This window comes from Euleptes europaea, chromosome 12, assembly GCF_029931775.1.
Source record: "Euleptes europaea isolate rEulEur1 chromosome 12, rEulEur1.hap1, whole genome shotgun sequence".
Taxonomy (NCBI): Eukaryota; Metazoa; Chordata; class Lepidosauria; order Squamata; family Sphaerodactylidae; genus Euleptes; species Euleptes europaea.
In genome coordinates, this window is record NC_079323.1 from 16,781,189 (window position 1) to 16,793,436 (window position 12,248).

Genomic DNA, 12,248 nt, shown 5'->3' on the forward strand with positions numbered 1-12,248 from the left:
GACTTCAATGCCATAGAGTCCAATGGCCAAAGCGGCCATTTTTTCCAGGTGAACTGATCTTGGTCAGCTGGAGATCAGTTGTAATAGCAGGAGATCTCCAGCTACTACCTGGAGGTTGGCAATCCTATCCAGGCAAGTTAAGGTTGCTAGTTCCCTCTTTGCTACCGGCGGGAGGTTTTGGGGGCAGAGCATGATGAGGGTGGGGTTTGGGGAAGGGAGGGACTTCAATATCATAGAGTCCAACTCATCTCCAGCCGTTAGAGATCCGTTCACCTGGAGAAAATGGCCACTTTGGCAATTGGACTCTATGGCATTGAAGTCAGCTAGTACCTGGAAGCTGGCAACTCTAGCCTCCCTATGCATACAGGCTTTGTTCAGATGTTATGTTAGATGTATATATTGGAGGAGGACAGCAGTCTTGATCGGGCTTCTCCATCCCTGGTTCTGTCTATCGGTGCAGTCTACTGTCTGCTCAGATTCATTCTAGGTTGTGGCGTCCTGAATATTTTACTTGCCCAGGCCTATTTTCTTAGCATGTGAAAACATTTCCCCTCTTGGCTCCTCCGGAATTGCTGTCTATCACAAGTTGATCCCCAAGTTTTCTTTTACTGGTATACCTATGGAAATTTTATACCTTTTGCATTTTTCAAACGCCAATTTGTTCTCACTGCCAGAGCAATATTGGCCTTTCGCTCACATTTCGGAGGTTCTCCCCCCCCTCCTTCTGATGCACTTTTCATTGGCATCCGTTCCTCTTGAATGAACTGCATCTGATTCCAGGATAGCGGCTCTGAGCAAGGTCAGGCCAATGACTTGAGGTGTAATCTGAGATTGGAAACGGCTTTGTGTTCAGTGGCTGAATGTCGGCCTGCTCAACATTCTGTCATTACTGCCTGCTCAAAATTCTCCCATCCAACTTTTCACAGCTGAAAGTAGGGACCCTCTGGCATACTTGTAACACTTTTTCCACCCATATTAAAGCTTGCCTCCTGAGCTCCCCCGTCCCCATTACATAGTGCTGATAGTTTTTCTTTACACGTTGCTTCCATGTACTGTGCAAAAGTCTGTTCTGAACTGTCTGCAGAAGCAGGATTTTAAATGGACGGACTGTAACAGGTTTTGTTTTGTTGTTAAATTTAAGAATGTTTAATGAAATGCCTAATCGCAAGATGGGTGTTGTACTCATAAAATACTTGCAATTCAGACACAGTCAACAATATTTACCATTTGTCCAGATGGTTGGGGAGGAGTAGGGTTGCCAACCTCGAGGTACTAGCTGGAGATCTCCTGCTATTACAACTGATCTCCAGCCGGTGATGAAGAGGGACCTAACAACCCTAGGGAGGGGTTATGAACAGGGAGTGCTAGGGTTGCCAGGTCCCTCTTCGCCACCTGTGGGAGGTTTTTGGGGCGGAGCCTGAGGAGGCTGGGGTTTGGGGAGAGGAGGGGCTTCAGTGCCATAGAGTCCAATTGCCAAAGTGGCCATTTTCTCCAGGGGAACTGATCTCCGGCTAGTACCTGGCAGTTGGCAACCCTAGAGAGACATGTATCACCAGGGATTATTACCAATAAAGAGGGATATTTGGAATGAGGCAGAAGGGGGTGGGGGTGGGGGTGGAAAATGCTGTCAAGTCACAACGGACTCATGGCAACCCCATAGGGTTTTCAAGGGAAGAGATGAACAGAGGTGGTTTGCCATTGCCTGCCTCTGAGTAGCAATCCTAGACTACTTTGGTGGTCTCTTATCCAAGTATTAACTAGGGACGACCCTGCTTAGCTTCTGAGATCTGATGAGATATGGCTAGCCTGGCCATCCAGATCAGGGCACAGAGGGAGGAAGGATTGCCGTATTCCAATATGCCAAATCTGGATAGCCCAGTCGGCCTATGATGTAAACTGTTTTGCTGATTATGAAAATCAGGCACATTAATTTTAACATTGCCTAGTGTTATGCTCCTGGCACAAAGTTGGGGGAAGATCTGAAGTCACATACTTTTGCCCAACTCTTTGCTCATGCCGGGATTTGCTCATTCTCCTTCCCGAACAACAGCAGAGCTTTTCTAGGAGAAATGTTGTGAGCTGCTTACTGTGTTTGTGCTACAGTCCCTCCAGAATGGCTCTGCATCTGGACAGATTATTGCAAATTCTTCATCAAGGGAAGCTAGATTCTTCAGCCTTTATGCATAATGCAATTGAAGAAGATTCACATATTTGACATATTCTTCAACTAGGGTTGCCAACCTCCGGGTGGTGGCTGGAGATCTCCCACTATTCCAGCTGATCTCCAGGGGACAGAGATCAGTTCCCCTGGAGAAAACTGCTGCTTTGGCAATTGGACTCTATGGCATTGAAGTCCCTCCCCTCTCTCGACCCCACCCTCCTCAGATTCCACCCCCAAAATCTCCAGGTATTTCCCAACCTGGAGCTGGCAACCCTATCTTCAACTGTGCTAGACATGAGGGGGAGGGCAAGGAATAGAACGCAAGGCTCCCAAATTCCTAATCAGCACTTTGCTGTCTTTTGAGATTGCATGAAGCATTAGCTGTTTACTTTCAAGCACATCTCAGAAGGGCTAGATTTAATTAAAAGCCAGAGCTGCTGCTGAAGTTCATTTAAAGGAACAAGGTGAGGGGAATTTGGAAATTCCTATGCAGCTGAAAATATCAGAGTAATTTTGTGGGAACGTATGAAAGTGCCTTATACTGAATCAGACCATTGGTCTATCAAGGTAAATATCGTCTACTCTGACTACCAATGGCTCTCCAGGATTTCAAGCAGAGGTCTTTCACATCACCTGCTGTCTGATTCTTATAATTAGAGATCCCGGAGGTTGAAGCTGGGACCTTCTGGATGTAAGGCAAATGCTCTGCCACTGAACCATACCCCCCACCCCAGGAATGTAAAGGTTTTGTACATCCCTGATGAGGGACAGCAAAAGATATTAATGAGAATCATTAGTCACCCTGTCCTGTGAGCATGCTGTGGGTGGCATCTGCCTTTCGCCAGCTGCAGATGTCCCACTAGATATTCAGGATGGGTGAAGAATTTCTCCACTGTGGGCAAAGTAAATAAGACGTGGTTCTAGAATTGGCGCAGAATTCCATCTCTGGCAAGAGCTTGCATGATATCACTGGATACACACTATCTCTCCTCTCCCCTCTCCTCCTCTTCCTCTGTTAGGAAATGTTCAGTTCCTGTTACCCAGTGAAATCCATTCTGTACTGTTTAATCCTCTCTTGTCTTCCCGGTTGAGAATGGAAGACCCAGGAAACTGATGCTTTCAGCAGTACCCCATCCTTTTCATTTGCCTTCCACTTTTCACAAGCAAGAGGGCAAGTGTGCCATTTGCTATTAAAGTTGGGACTAGGCTGACTTTAATCATCATGGCTTCTCAATTTCCTTTTTGGGATTCATCATGCCGTATTGTCTGAAGACAAGTGAGAAAATACCACGGTGGAGGAAAGCTGACAGCTGCTATCTTGTGCCATTTGTGGCAGCTGGATAGTGCGTTGCTGTTGGCGTCTGTAGGTTTTTTTTAATGTAGAAAATGGTTTCCTTCAGTCTTTGGTGTAATTTGCTGTTTGGGTTGCCAGATCCAGGTTGGGAAACTCCTGGAGATTTGGGGATGGAGCCTGGGGAGGACAGGGACCTCGGTGGGGTACAATGCCGTAGAGTCCACCAAAGCATCTATTTTCTCCAGGGAAGCTGATCTCTGTAGTCTGGAAATGAGCTGGGGATAATTCCAGGGGATCTCCAGGTCCCACCTGGAGAAAATGGCCGCTTTGGCAATTGGACTCCCTCCCCTCCCCAAACCCTGCCCTCCTCAGGCTCCACCCCAAAAATCTCCAGGTATTTCTCAACCCGGAGCTGGCAACCCTAATCAGAATGCAAGAGTAATAAAAATCAAATCTTTCCAGAGATGAGTGGGTTCAAAAATAAACTCTTTGTCTATATTGGGGAGGGGAGCATTACCTGTTTGCATTAAAAGTATCAAACATGTTCCCTTGGGGAGGTTTGGAATTTAGAACTATGGCTGGGTACTTGACATGATTAAGGAAGGGCAGAAACCTTCCTGTTTAGTCATTATGATATGGAAGAACTGGCTGGGATTGGCACGTTGCTCACCGTTTTCGGATATATGGGTCATTAGTTTAGATCAAATTATCTAGAAGGAGGCTCCAAGGTCCTTGGGGAAAATGGCCCTCAACTGTATCCTTCTTAGGATGGGCCTTGCATGATTGATAGAGGAACTGCCCTGCAGTCCTTTACGCATTAGCACGACTCATTGCCATTTGAGATTGCTTTAATACAGACTCCATCTATCATGTCTAGGCCCACGCTGAAATGCACAAACGTACAAAATGGGGACCAAATGCATTAATCAATGAGGGTGCCCGTGGGGTGAAGGTCTCGGGGCATCCGTTGCCATAGAAGTAATGCAGGTAGGGTTGCCAACTCTGAGTTAGGACATTCCAGGAGATTTGGGGTGGAGCCTGAGGAGGGAGGGGTTTGGGGAGTGGAGGGAGCTCAGTGGGATAGGGTTGCCAACCTCCAGGTAGTAGCTGGAGATCTCCTGCTATTACAACTGATTGAAGTCCCTACAGTGAGAATATGATGCCATACTGTTCACCCTCCAAGACAGCCATTTTCTCCTGGGAAACCAATCTCGGTAGTCTGGAAATCTGTTGCTATTCTGGGAAATATCTAGGCCCTACCTGGAGGTTGGCAACTCTAAATGCAGGGCTTTTTTAAAGAGGTTGGTTGGTTTTGTTTTGTCTAGATTGGATAGGGGGAGTTGCTTAGGAGAGTTCTTTTAAGAAATTAATATGACTTGTCCATGTACTTGCAAGCAGGCAAGTTAAAGTTGCCAGTTCCCTCTTTGCTACTGACTGGAGATTTTGGGGGGCACAGCATGATGAGCGCGGGGTTTGGGGGAGGGAGGGACTTCAACACCATAGATTCCAATAGCCAAAGTGGCCATTTTCTCCAGGTGAACTGATCTCTAACGGCTGGAGATCAGTTGTAATAGCAGGAGATCTCCAGCTAGTACCTGGAGGTTGGCAACTCTAAGGCAAGTGAAGTTATCAGTTCTGAACATACACCAACATGATGCATGCTGCAGACAGCACTGGTGCCAAAGCAGTACATAGCCTCAAATTCCAGGTGATTTAAATGATGCCTGGTAGGTAGGGTTGCCAACCCAAGGTACCAGCTGGAGATCTCCTGCTATTACAACTGATCTCCAGCCGATAGAGTTCAGTTCACCTGGAGAAAATGGCTGCTTTGGCAATTGGACTCTATGGCATTGAAGTCCCTCCCCTCCCCAAACCCTGCTCTCCTCAGGCTCAGCCCCAAAAATCTCCAGGTATTTCCCAACGCAGAGGTGGCAACCCTACTGGTAGGTACCCTGGCATCAAGAAATGACGAATGCTCATCTCTGCTCAAAATGGAGGTCATTTTAATGACCCAGCCATGTTTCGGGGGGGGGGGGGGAGAATGTGTGCTCTGCTTAGTAAGTAGGGCTGCCAACCTCCAGGGGGTGGCTGGAGATCTCCTGCTATTACAACTGACCTCCAGTCGACAGAGATTTACTGGAGAAAATGGCTGCCTTGGAATGTGGACTCTATGGCATTAAACCCCAAACCCCTCCCTCCTCAGGCTCTGCCCCCAAAATCTCCAGGTATTTTCCAACCCTGTGCTGGCAACCCTATTAGTGAGCAAGAAAGTTCTGTGATGAAATCAGTGGATGTGAACTAGTGGGGTGCTTGACCCGACATGAAAATATAATTTGAATAAATAGTAAATTAGATTTTTGAACACATATATTCTGAATAGGGTTGCCACTTGCTAGGTCCCTCTTCACCTGGTGTAGATATTAGCTATCCGTTTGAGCTGCAAGTCACGTACTTTTGGCATTGTGAGATAGACATTCATCTTATGCCACTAAAAGAAAATTTTCCCAATGGAAAAAGCTATGGCGAAATGGGTGTTACACCGGGTCTCCATCTTGGGATTTAGCAAGTTCATTTTCCTTCTGTGAACCTTGTTTGCTCCCGGTAGAAGACTGTGCTTTTCCAGCTGCTGCAGAACGCACCTTCAGGACTTTGCAAGACACGTCTTGCAAGTATTCGCTGGGAGCGTGGACTTTCACCGGGATTACAACTTCACTCTGCTCAGGATTCCTATGTCATAGGCTAGGAATTATTTGTGGCTTTGTTCACATTTTTTGGGGACTTTCTTTTTGAATTTATATATTGTATTCTACTGATATGTAGTGTCTTTGAGATGATTTTCTGAATTAATATAATTGGTTTTGTTTTTGCCATCAGTGTTTGTTGACAACCCTAATTCTGAACATAATCATCCCTAGGTTTGATTCCTTCTGCCTTTTGACAGAACTCTTATTTTGCGTACTGCTTATTAATATTCAAGCTACCACCAACATTTTACCTATAGCAAAATTGGCTAGGTCTGGAAATTCCTTTCCCCAGATGAAACATTGAAGGAACGTTAGGGAAAGCCAAAAGTAATTGATGAAACTAGGAACATTTTGTCCTAGGTTGTCCCCAGATCTTGACCGAAGTGAAATTCAAAATTAATGAAAGGATCCCTCTTCACATACTAAAGAAATTGGAAGGGAAGCCCCAACTGGAATTTAAGTAATGCCAATGAAATCTGTCATGGGGATTCTGTACATTTGGAATTAATGATGATTGTGTAATTCTGTTTTAATGCTTCTCACTTTTACAGTGAGAAATAAAAGAGCTGCACCAGTCACAGAAGATAAAAAATAAGGCCAAGGCCGATGGTGCAAAATAAAGCAAAAATACTCAGAGACAGAATAAGCTCGAGCAGTTGTCTGTGTGGTTGACATTTTATTACACAACCTGTATTTAGAGTTTTAATATAATGTGTTATTTACTTATATAATTTTAACTAAATAACCATTATTTATGTGAACTCAGTAATGTAATTACATACTATATGTTTAGGGTTGTCAGGTCCCTCTTCACCACTGGTGGGAGGATTTTGGGGCGGAGCCTGAGGAGGGCAGGGTTTGAGGAAGGGAGGGATTTCAATGCCATAGAGTCCAAATGCCAAAGCGACCAGGTGAACTGATCTCTGTCAGCTGGAGATCAGTTGCAATAGCAGGAGATCTCCATCTAGTACCTGGAGGTTGGCAACCCTATATATGTTACAGATTCCCCTCAAGAAGCCTCTTGGTGAAACATGTGGTGAATTTTGGGAATTTTAACTAATAAAATATATTTTTACTTTATTTTGCACCATCAGCCTTGGCCTTATTATTTTGTAATCTCACTTTTACGGTGCAATCCTAAACAGAGTTACACCCTTCGAAGTTAATTGAAGTCAATGGGTATATAACGCTATTTAAGACTATATTACCACTTCTTAAACTGCACCAAGTGAAAAGGCAGGGTCTAGTTTTTTTAATGCATAATAAATAAACAGTCAAGAGCTGTCTGACATCCCAGCTTGTATTTCTCCCATCCTTATTATGATAGCAAGGAGCCCCGTGGCGCAGCGTGTTAAGCTGCAGTACTGCAGTCAAAAGCTCTGCTCACGACCTGAGTTCGATCCCGACGGAAGTCGGTTTCAGGTAGCCGGCTCGAGGTCGACTCAGCCTTCCATCCTTCCGAGGTCGGTCAAATGAGTACCCAGCTTGCTGGGGGTAAAGGGAAGATGACTGGGGAAGGCAATGGCAAACCACTCCATAAACAAAAGTCTGCCTAATAAACGTAGGGATGTGACGTCACCCCATGGGTCAGGAATGACCCAGTGCTTGCACAGGGGACCTCACCTTTACCTTACAATACAATACAATACAATTACCTTTATTGGCATATGATGTAAAACAATTGAGACCTTTACCTTTTTACTATTAAGATAGCAATGATTTACTAGCAATATGCCAAGCTTCATTTCCACTTATGCCTTCAATTAGCATCATGCTAGAGGGGAAAAAAATGTACACGGGTTTTTTTAATTAACCAAATCTTTTAGTTTCAAAGATTTCAGGTGCATGCAAAGCGCAGTTCTGAGGGAAAGCTAATTTGCTTACCTTTCCTTGTCAAAGATTTAAATTGGGCCCAAGTGCCTTAATTAAAATCAAAGGGGGGAAATTAATAATCAATCCCACACACAATCCTGTAACATTTATCTTGATTGAGTAACTGAAAGTGTAGCTGTTGTTCAGATGCTGGATAACTGGGGAATAAAAACCACCTGCCTTTGGATTACTGAGCATTCACAGGGCAGTTCCTTGCCCATGGATAGCATTTATTTTCTGAGAATGTGAAAATCCTTGCTTGGTTTTAGGTCAGAAATTATTGTAGCTGTAGACGTAAAGTCCTTCTGCGCTGGATATATAAAGGTTACCATGATTGTCATGGGTGTACTTCAAAAGAATGGTATAAACCCATCTTATTTGGTACCTTCTTAAGGGTCTAGTCCAGGGGATAAGTCCAGGGGTCTCCAATCTTTTTGAGCCTGCAGGCACATTTGGGATTCTGAGGCAGCATTACGGTTGCCAACCTCCAGGTACTCAGTACAGGGGCGAAAAGATGTATAAACAAAGTGCAAAATTTTTTATAAGCTACTACATAAATACACAAACCACACAAGTTATGTGCACAAAAACCTACACAGACAATCTACAAACATCCATATGTACAATAAAGTCGAGATTTCTTTCAAAAGGTCTCTAGTTGGAGTACAAATTCTTTCTTGATTTGGAGGCAAACTTCATATAGTTATATTGAAGCCAGTGATTAATAGAGGATACGGCCGTTTCAAATTCTTAGCTGCTTTATAATCCTTCTTCAGTCCTTCAGATAATCATCTTCATATAATTCTACATATTTCTTTTCCAAAAGTAGGTTATATGTCCCATCCCACGAAGGGTAAGAATACAAAGTGTATGACACTGCATTTCTCTTCTGGGACTTAGGTCCCAGAGACTGCGGCATTGGGGGAGCAGCGTGCAGCTCTGCAGGCGCTGATGGAACTGCCACCGCTGATGGAACTGCCACCGCTGCCAACGTAAGTGCCTCTTATCATGGAATAAGAAAGCACTTATGCTGGCGGTGGCTCACGCCGCCTCCTTAAGCACTTTCAGCCCATTTCTTAGGAATGGGCTGTAAGTTGGAGAGCTAGTTATTGTTGGAAGATGTATTTGGTTACCTATTAAGACTGGAAGCTGAATCACTCTGAATAGCCTTCTTTGAAGATACTCCTCGTTTGTGACCTGCTTACTCTTGGTAACAAAATAATGTACTCAGGTAATCATTCTTCTTTAGCTACCTGTGCAAAATCAATCGATGGCATTATCACAGTCTTTTAGCTTCCTGCAAAACAGCCCACTCTACAAATAAGTGTGCTATAATACGCCTCTAAGATTTTTGTAAGTTAATCCATTTTAAAAATGTAATTACATTTTAACAAAAACAGAAAGCTAGCAAAGATTCTCTTGTAATAGTTTGACTGGTGTAGTATGCTCCAAACGAACCAAAAACATTGTTGAGGTGATCTCTTGGAAGGAGATTCATAATCTGATACAGGAAAGCTGACTAGAAGCCTAGGGCTTATTAAGAGCATGTCTTTATCTGATTCAGGTCTGCCAAGAGTCATCCAGCAAAAAAGTGTCAGGATTCCTATGCTTTTGTGAATAGAAGTCTGTTTAAAACAGAGTACCTGAAATGGCCCCTTGAATTTTTTGTTTTATTCATAAGAACATAAGAAAAGCCATGCTGGATCAGACCAAGGCCCATCAAGTCCAGCAGACAGCAGTCTGTTCACACAATGGCCAACCAGGTGCCTCTAGGAAGCCCACAAACAAGATGACTGCAGCAGCATTGTCCTGCCGGTGTTCCAAAGCACCTAATACAATAGGCAAGCTCCTGATATAATAGGCATGCTCCTCTGATCCTGGAGAGAATAGGTATGCATCATGACTAGTATCCATTTTGACTAGTAGCCATGGATAGCCCTCTCCTCCATGAACATGTCCACTCCCCTCTTAAAGCCTTCCAGGTTGGCAGCCATCACCACATCCTGGGGCAGGGAGTTCCATACTTTAACTCTGTGTAGTGTGAAGAAATACTTCCCTTTATCTGTTTTGAATCTCTCACCCTCCAGCTTCAGCAGATGGCCCCGCATTCTGGTATTATGAGAGAGGGAGAAAAGCTTCTCCCTGTCCCTGTTCATATTTAGGACTGCGCTGAACAGTCACCTTTTTCGATTTTAGGACTGAAACGAGACCTTTCAGATTAGGATTGAAACTAGAGCTTTCAGGGGAACCGAAATTTCTCCCAAAAACTGTTTAGAGTTGCGCAGATGTTCACCTCCTTGTCTTCAGTACTTCGGTACTTCTGCTGCCTTCCTGAAATTGCTAAATCGCTTGTCTCATCCAGTTAGGGATCCCATAGTGAACCGAATGATATTAAGATGCTGGTTCTGGTGGGCCATCATCCCCAGGGACAGAAAATGAAATCATGCGGGCTGATGCAACCAATCAAATTAGGCCAGATGATGCCATTGGAGTCACATCAGGGCAACAGAGAATGTGGATATGAGGACAATTTAAACGATTAAGAGCCAACAATCATTGGAAAAGAGAGAGAGTTCTCTCCAGTACTGAAAATGTTCTTGAAAAACGGTGACTCATTTCAGCTCAGTTCTATTTGTGTTCTGCTTACATCTCAGGTTTTGATTAGAAAGCAAAACATGGCTTTGCAGGCAGAATTTAAAGATGTGGTTACAGTTCCTGAGAAATGCTCAGGAGCCAAGCAGAGTTGCGATGTGCACATGCATGAGAGAGAGAGAGAGAGAGAGAGAGAGAGAGAGTAGTGCTGCCAAGTCAGGGACTGTATACTCAGCATCAGCAGATCAGGTCAAACATCCATCTCATCCAATAGCTCCCCAGAATGGCCAACTGGAAGCCCACAAGATGTCTCCTGCTGCTTCTCTGCCGTGCCACCCGACTGCACCCCTTGTGTTCAGTGACGACGAAGAAGGAGAGTTGGTTTTAACATGCTAACTTTCTCTACCACTTAAGGAAGACTCAAACCGGCTTACAATCCCCTTCCCTTCCCCTCCTCACAACAGACACCCTGTGAGGTAGGTGAGGCTGAGAGAGTGCGACTAGCCCAAGGTCACCCAGCTGGCTTCATGTGTAGGAGTGGGGAAACAAGTTCACCAGATTAGCCTCCACCGCTCATGTGGAGGAGTGGGGAATCAAACCCAGTTCTCCAGATCAGAGTCCACCGCTCCAAACCACCACTCTTAACCGCTACACCATGCTGGCTGACCTATAACATATGTGTTTACAGATTCCATTTGCCTATCAGCACTAACAGCCATGGCTATTTTACATGAATAAATCTAATCCCCTCTTAAAGCCAGCTATGCCAGTGACAAATATTATATTGCATGGCAATGAAATAATTATGCACAGCGCTTGTTTGTTTTTTCTATCTTGAGTCACTGCCTATCAATGTTACTGGTAGGATTGCTAGCTCCAGGTTGGGAAACACCTGTATTATTTTGTGGGTGATGCCTGAGGAGGGTAGGGTTTGGGGAGGGGAGGGGAGTAGGGTTGCCAGGTCCCTCTTCACCACCGGCGGGAGATTTTTGGGGCGGAGCCTGAGGAGGGCGGGGTTTGGGGAGGGACTTTAATGCCATAGAGTTCAATTGCCAAAGCGGCAATTTTTCTCCAGGCGTTCTGATCTCTATTGGCTGGAGATCCGTTGAATTAGCAGGAGATTTCCTGCTACTACCTGGCAGTTGAGCAACCAAAATAAACACCACTGTACTGTTACCAAAGGTTAGGAAATGAGTACAGAGCACGGCTGGAACTTACAACTGCTATATAGAACAAAGTGTATTAAAGTGCATAAAGTGACCATAAATAAATAATTACATATATACAATTAAACTAAACAGTCCAAAAGGTACAAGTATCAAAGGTATTTTCAATTCTCCCGTCGGGATGAGAAAAGCAACTTAAGTATATTGATAGACTTCAGTTCCACATGGATACATCAATTCACATACATAGTTGCACAGACGATTCTAACCGAGTCAGCATTTGTATCCCTTTTGGGAACGGTTAGAATCGTCTGTGCAACTATGTATGTGAATTGATGTATACCTTTAATCCTGCATAAGGAAACATGCATGTGAAGTGATTCTTATTGAAACGGGGCTGAAGAAGAAACGATCGTCCC